This window comes from Balaenoptera musculus, chromosome 13 (genome assembly GCF_009873245.2).
Source record: "Balaenoptera musculus isolate JJ_BM4_2016_0621 chromosome 13, mBalMus1.pri.v3, whole genome shotgun sequence".
Lineage (NCBI taxonomy): Eukaryota > Metazoa > Chordata > Mammalia > Artiodactyla > Balaenopteridae > Balaenoptera > Balaenoptera musculus.
The window spans coordinates 30,331,391-30,339,587 of NC_045797.1; positions in this window are offsets into that span (position 1 = coordinate 30,331,391).

Below are 8,197 nucleotides of genomic sequence, written 5' to 3' on the forward strand. Positions count from 1 at the left end.
GCTGTGAAGCGACCTGGCAGCCAATCCAGACTGATGGTCAGAGGGCTAGACTTAAGGTTATCTGAGACGCCAGCCTGTGTGTTGTGAGATGTTTTATGGAACTATGGAGCATGTGAAAAGACTAAATACTGGAAGAAAATCAGGCAAATGGAAAGAGACAATTGTCAGGGAAAGCATTCTATAAGAAAGGAAACATTCCCTGAGCCAAGTACATGCATCAAGGTAATATTTCATGTTTTCCTGAATTATATTCACAAATATTTGTATCAATACTACTCCACTGCTTTGGTTTTCTTTGGCAATTCCAATTGTGTGTTGGATTTCCTCTGCCTGACATCGGTTTCTATCATTTGTTCTTAATTATTTTTATCTTTTTGTTTGCTTTTTTCATTTCTAATCTCCGTTCCTTAATATGCTTCCTGTGGTATCCAGACTCACTTGTGTTCCTTTTAATGTAATCTTCATTTCTGAAAATAAATTTTTTTTCTGTTTTCTAAATTCCACCAATTTTTGTTTGACTTCAGGGATGTCTCTTCCCTGAATTCTTGTTTTTCTTAGCTGCACTTACTTCATTAGATTTTTAAAATTCATATTGGAATGTCTATATTATTTTCAACTGCTTTGTGGGAACATTTTTCCTGTGAGTCTTCTCCAGGGAAACTCTAGGTAAGTTTTGCTGTCTTATTTTTAATTACAGTATCTTGGTACAAATGCTGTGCTTATTTCTATTTGTTCATATTTGAAACAGTTGGTTTTTCCTAGACCAAGTACCAGCAGGAGGATGAAGGGGAAAGACCTTGTTGAAGTTTCTCACCTCCCTCTGTGGCTACAATGAATTGTCTCCTTAAAAGTGTAGCCATGGGTCTTCTCTGGGATGTGATCTTGTTCAGAAGTTCTGTGCCAGCCCTGAGCTCCCTTGGTTCCTTCATCTGCTACATTAAGGGACCTAACTCCTGTCTTCAAGGAGATCCCCTGACTTGCTTTCTGAAAGACATCACCTCTGCACCCCTTAGGCACTTCACACACCTTCCCTCCCTGCCTCTCCCACACTCATATGCTTGTTCAGTCCTCCCCACAGCAGGCTCCACTCAGGGTTTGGCTCTCTTCTCAGAGTGAATATTTGCGAGTGATTTCTGAGATCTGCCACCACCAGCCCCCTCCTCACTCCCTGTCCTTCCCCCATGGCACTCAGTTGGCCTCCCATCCAGTACCACACTTCCACTCAATGTGGAATGTATAAGTTTTCTTTGCATCCCTAGTTTCACTTAAGATACTGTTTGTGGGAGTCAGTTGGTCATATGTTTTCCTTGTCGCACCCTGTGGTTTCCAGGAGAAGTGGAAAGATCCAGAACCAGGCTGCTAACATTTCTACCAGAATCAGAAGACCAAAGGAATCTTTTAACAGATGTAAATCTGATCATGACACTCCCCTGCTTGAAAGTCTTTGTTTCAAATTGTATTTAGCAGTAATCTAACATCTTTAATGTGGCCTGCAGAGCCTTCTAAAGTGCAATCTGTGCTTACCCAACTTCACAGCAAGCCATTCTCCAGTCTCCCATAAGCCCTTCCGCTCCATGGTCATCTTTCAGTTTCCTGAATAAGTAAACACTTTATATCAGTTAAGGTCCAGTCAGGAGACAGAAGCCAACACTAAAATTTGAAAAGGGAGATTTTAATGTGAATAGTTGTTAAATAGTAAAAAGTGGTTAACTACTAAAAGGGATCCAGAAATTGCAGGTGCAAAAAAAAGTAGCTACTATTTATGGACAGAGTGGACAATGCAGAAACGAAGGGTTTAAGAGAGCACTGAGTTTCTCACCTCTTCAAAGTGGGCTTGATTATCATAGGAACGTGCCGCCTAGTGAACAAACATGCCAGAGGGCGTGGGCCAGAGCTGGTCCTTAGAAGCTGCCTACCATTGGCCAGAGGTGGGTGGGCTGGAGATAGTCTTTAGAAATGGTCCACCAGGTGGGGGAGCTAGGGTTGCCAGATTCAGCAAGTGAAAGCACAATCGCAAATATTGCAAGAAACATACTAAAAGTTACTTGTTGTTTAACTGAAATCCAAGTTTAACTGGGTGTCCTGTATTTTATCTGTCAGTCCTTGAGAGGGTTGCAGCCAAAGCTGCCATGGAAACAGCTGCAGGTAAGGAAAGTGTGGCCTGAGGGTGCAGCCGGGGCAGGTCCAGAGAACCACTGACGGGAGGGCCACTGGGTCTTCTGTACACTGATCCATTGGCTTGCACACTGAATAAAAAGATAGAACCAGAACCCATAAGGAATGTGCCTTCCTGTCACTATCACCTTGCCATGTTTCCCCAGTGCCCTCTATTGACAAAGCCTAACATTGAGCCAACTGGCAAAGAAGAAATGTTTCACAAAGCAAGGCCAAGAAGGGTGGATTGGGGACCAAGACTCCCATTGCAGAGCCCTGCCATGTGAATGCCTTTTGTCTGCTCTTTGTCTTCAGCTCTCCACTTGAATGTCCCTTCCTCTAAAATGCCTTCCTTTCTTTACCCACAATCTAAATCAGTAGCCTCTCAAGCCATCTTATGTTTACTTTTCCTTTATAGCATTTGTCATCATTTTAAATTATGTATTTGTGCGATTATATCTTTAAAACCTGTGTTGCCCACTAAAAGCTGGTGACTGTTCAGTGCTGTATATACCCAGTAGGTAGTAAATCAATCAATTTAATTATCTCAATCTTGTTTTAACCAAATGGATTTCTACCATGTGCTGATAGTACTACCAGCTAGAGTACTGGGTATGAGGTGATAAGAGCTAAAACTAAAGGACCAAACCAGGGCCAATTCTTTATGCCATGCCAAGTAATTTGAACTTTTTTTTATCTTAAAGGTCCTAGGGAGCCATTGATCTAATTTGTTTTTAATCAAGATGTCTTCCAGGTTCCTGGCATGAGCAATTAGATGGATGGTTGGGGCTAGTTACTGGGGTAGGAAAAGGAAGAAGAGCAGTTTGTGAGGGTGAGTAAGGATAGATGCTAGTTAGAGGGCAGAAGATGAAAGCTAATGAGGTCTGCCTTTCAAAATGTGGCGCTTGGACATGTGTGACATTCAGGTAGAAATAGCCAGTAGGTAATGATATGGAATTTGGAAGGGAGATCCAGGCTGACATAGAGATGGGAGTCATCAGCATTTAGGTGGTAGTTCAACCCATGGAGTGGCAATCACCCAGAGAGACACTAGAGTGAGGACTGAGGACAGAACTCTTAGGTCTATCAGTATTGAAGGGGGCAGAGACAGAGAAGCTTGCAAAGGAGAATGAGGAAGAGCTGCCTGACAGGTGGGAGAAATACTGAGGGTCCATGATGTTGCAGAAATCAAGGAGGAAAACATTCAAGGAGTAGTCAAGAGTCAAATATGGCAGAGGGGAAAAATACAAGTTGTGAAAAAAAGTCACTGGATTTAGCAATGAGGAAGTAATTGGTGACTTTAAAAATGAGCATTTTCAGTGAAGTAGTAGGAGCAAAATGTGGACTGTATTGGGTTAAGGAGTGGGAGGTGGGGGATAGTTAACTAGTGCAGACTGCCTTCCCGATTCAGTGGGCTATAGACGGAAGGAGAGAGGAAAGAGGAGATGGGTTTAAGAAAGCGATAATTTTTTAAAATCTCAATACAATAAACTATGAATAAATCACAAAGATAAGTGAATGACCACCAAAAAAACAACCCCACTCTTCACTCATTCGGAAATACACAACAAAAAACATTCACCTCCGTTTTATATAGAAAATCGGAACAGTTAAAGAATGCGTTTGTGTGCATGTGTGTACTGTTTCTCTAGGATACTCAGAATTGAATGATGGATTAAAGAATGTAAATTGTAAAAATTGTATGATATATGTTGTCAAATTATATTGGTACATTATAATGTACAGCTCTTTATAACGGTACAGCTCTTAAAAGCTGTACCATTTTACACTCCAACCAATAATGTCCGAAAGCACTCGTTTGCCCCCCTACTTTTACTAATGCTGATTGTTATTAAGCTTTTATTTTTGCCAATCTGATGCATGTAAAATGATCTCTTTTATTTCCCTGATTGTAAGTAAAGTTAGTGATTTGTTCCCATGATAGTTGGCTGTTTGTGTTTCTTTTCTGTGACCTGTCTGTGTCCTTTGTCCATTTGACCTCCAAGGACTTTTAGACATTATAATAATCACATGTTGAATATGTAATAACTATATTTCATATGTCTTTAGAAATAAAAGATGCAGTAAAAATATGAGCAAGGAAGAAGTGACTATTGAATGATTAGGCAGAATTTTTAAAGAAACTAATAGAACCTCTAGAAATTAAAAACACAAAAGCTAAAATTAAAAATTCAATGGACTGACAAAACCAAATTAGATACAGCTGAAGAAATCTGAATTGGAACAGTACAACAGTGCAGAGACAAAGAGGTAGAAAATATGAAGAGAGCATGGAGAATAGAATGGGAAATCTAAAATATATTTAAACTGGAGTTCCATAAAGAGAGAAAACAATTTGGGATGGGAAATATTCGAAGAGATATGGCTGAGAATTTTCCAGAATTATTGAAGGGTAGGAACTCTCAGACTCAAGATCCACAATGAATCCCAAGAAGGATAAATAAAATGAAGTCCATGCTTACATATATAGTCAAATTGCAGATTATCAAAGACAGAGAGATTTTAAAAGCAGCAGAGAGGGGGAGAAAAAAGAAGACTACTACAATGATATGACAATTAGATTGACATCAAATGTTTCAACAGCAAGATGATAGGCCAGAATTCAGAGGGATATCTTCAATGTGCTGAAAGAAACAACAACCTAAAGCAATCATACAAGAATGAGGATGAAATAGAAAAAGAAAAGCCAAGAGAATTTGCCAACAATAAATCCAATACTAAATGAACTTCTAAAGCATATATTTCAGGGAGAAAAAAATCCCAAAACAAACGTCTGAGCTGCAAAGAGAAATGGTAAGCAAAGAAATTTATACATATGTAGTTTAATCTAAAGCAACAATAATAGTGCCTTCTTCTAAGGGAGAACTAAAATAAAATACTGGATAATAATAATATATATGACAGGAGGTGATTAAAGTGTTCTAAGATCACTGTATTTTTTTCAGGAGAATAGCAGAAAAATGTATTAGCTTTGGCCTTGAGTTAAAATGTAAAGGATCGTCACTAAAATAATGAAAATAGAGCATATAACTTCCAAAAAGAGGAGGTAACAAAAGAAATCCAAAAGAAGGCAGAAAAAGAAAAGAAACATAGAGAAAGCCAGACAAACCAATCTTAGGTGGTAGATGGTAGAAATAAAATTAGATGGTAGAAATAATTCCAAATGGATTAACATGCATAATAAATGTACTAAACTAATAAGAGAGATTGTTTAATTGGATTTTTAAAATCTAGATGCACTGCTTAGAAGCAACATCTAAAACAAAAGTATGCAGAAAGATATATACCAGGAAACCCTAAATGAAGCTGATGTAGCCAAATTAATAGCAAAGAAAATATATACACATCTGTTCTCAAGCACACATGGAATACTTAAGAAAATATTGGTTTTAAAAGGTCACAGGAGTTAGAAGGGTAAGGGAAGTTGACGAATAATTATTGCCAATTGGCAAAAATCAAAGAACTGTGAATATTTGTTCTAATGTGCAAATACCACACAGATTCTTTTTATTGGAAATGCCTTTAAATATCAGAAGCTATTATTCATCTATTAACAAATAAATAAATAAAGCAGAGTTTCTATGAGATAAAAAAAAGTAGCTTATCACGTTTTCTGACCATAAAGAAGTTACGTTAGAAATCAAGTACGAAAACACATGTATAAATAACTTACGAGTCAAAGAAGATGCCATGGTGAAAATATAAAATTATTTAAAATTTAAAGAAAATAAAAATACTGTATATCAAAATTTGTGGAATGCAAGTAAAATGGCACTTTGAAAATAATGTATACCCTTAAATGCTTATATTAGAAAAGAAAGGTTAGAAATTAATGGGCAGGGACTTCCCTGGTGGTCCAGTGGTTAAGAATCCGCCTTCCAATGCAGGGGATGTGGGTTTGATCCCTGGTTGGGGAACTAAGATCCCACATGCCACGGAGCAACTGAGCCCGCACGCCACAAACTACAGAGCCCGCGCACTCTGGAGCCTGTGCGCCACTAGAGAGCCTGTGCGCTGCAACTAAGACCCGACGCAGACAAAAATAAACTTTAAAAAAATAGTCTATATAAAAAAAAAACAACCAATGAGAGAATTAAGTAAAGTGACTGGGTAAATATTAACATACTGAAAATTAACATACCAAAATGGACCATAACTTGAGAATGTTGTGCAATTCTGAGAATCCTACTTATGAGAAGAGGGCTCAGAAAGGACTTCGATGATGGCAATGTTTCTTCAAAGGCCCTTCTTTGAAGAAGGAATGGAAGAACCCTTAGTGTCTGGCTTGGAAGAAAGAAACCTCTTTTAGAATGGGGTTGCTTGATAGCTTCCTTTCTGACTGGAACAGATAATGTGTCTCAGCTGAAAACCCACAGATCTCTTAGGACACATTTGGGCAATTCCATTGAAAAAAATTTAAACACTCTCTCTTTACAACAGGGTCTCTCAATTGTGGCACTACTGACATTTTGGTCCAGATGATAATTCTTTGTTGTAAGGGCTGTCCTGTGCATTGCAGGATCTTCCATGGCATCTACTAGATGTGTAGCAGTGCTCCCAGTTGAGAACAACTGCTTTAGATAATCACTTGGTACTAATACAATCATAAACACAACCAGGCATTGAAACCCCACAGTATTATTAGGTGATCATCTAGATGATACAGGATATACTGATGATCATTTAAAACCTTATAATTGAAGTGGAAAGACAAAATTGGAAAAATTTCCTGGAAAAAAATGTGCCCTTCTCCCCCTACCTCCAGTTTAAGAAACAACATAGCAAACCTTAATCATGAAAGGGACCACTTCTCTTATTAACAATTGAGAAGACTACGGTTCTGTCAGCTAAAGAATGTCACTCACCTTCTGGCTCAACAAGGATTAAGTCATTAGCCACTGCAGTCACTGACCTTCAATACACCCTGAAAGGAGTTCAGGGTGGAGATCAGAAATGGGGCACTCCATGCTCTGGGAAAACTGGCAGAATAGGACTTCATACAGATATTTTCGGGAGATTTTATGAACCCAGTTTCTTGCATCTTCCCATACTTAGAAAAACACTGAAATCATTATCTGTGCCTTGTGACCAGCAGCAATCGTCTACCAAGCTGTGTGCTTGATTGCACATACCCCTTCTCCAAAATCACAGATGTACTAACCTCTTGCCATACCTCTTCAGATCACTTCCTCAAAGCTATCTGAGAGGTTGTCTCCCTGACTATAGTCCTAAGTAAGTCCCTGAATAAAACTGAAACTCACAGCTCTCACATTTTTATTTTATTTTAAATATTTTTATTATTTCCATTGACAGTTCTCAGGCGACCAGCCCACAGTGCCACCACTAATAAGTAGCAGGATGAAGGATAAAGGTGCAGGAAATCTCATTCCAGAGTTTTCCAACACACACAGGCCTCACCCTTAACACATTTGTACTCAGGAGCACAAATTTATTTATTTGATTAGATTTATTTATTAGATTTATTCTGTGCGATTCCAAGGACCAAAACTAGGTCATACCAGAACCCAATTCCAAGGCCTTACATGGGAAAACGTTCAAGTAATATGTCAGAGTATAATTAAGGGAGAAAAAGATAACTTGATGCAAACACACAAGTGATAGAAACAGCGAATACTTTGGTGGACAAGTCCGCCTTGACAAAACACTAAATCGCAGCCGGCATCTGCTAATAATGTAGAAAATCTAAGGCGATTTTTGCATCAATGACCAATGGAATTCTACTCAGAAACAGGACTCACTCAGGCCTGAAACAGTCATGACCAGCCCTAGAGTTGTCTGTGCCTTCCAGTACCAGCAGGGTTGGCCAGAAGCACTCTTTCCACAGCAAAGAACCTAAGTAGTACAGCCGCCAGGTAGGCGCACATTCCACCACCGGATTCCCCAACAATTGTCAGCCGCCTCCCGGAGGAGGAAACTACAACTCCCGTCAGACAACGCGAGCTGAGGTGGGCGGGCTCTCGCCGCGCGTGGGCGGCTCTGACCAATAACGACTGTCGTTACA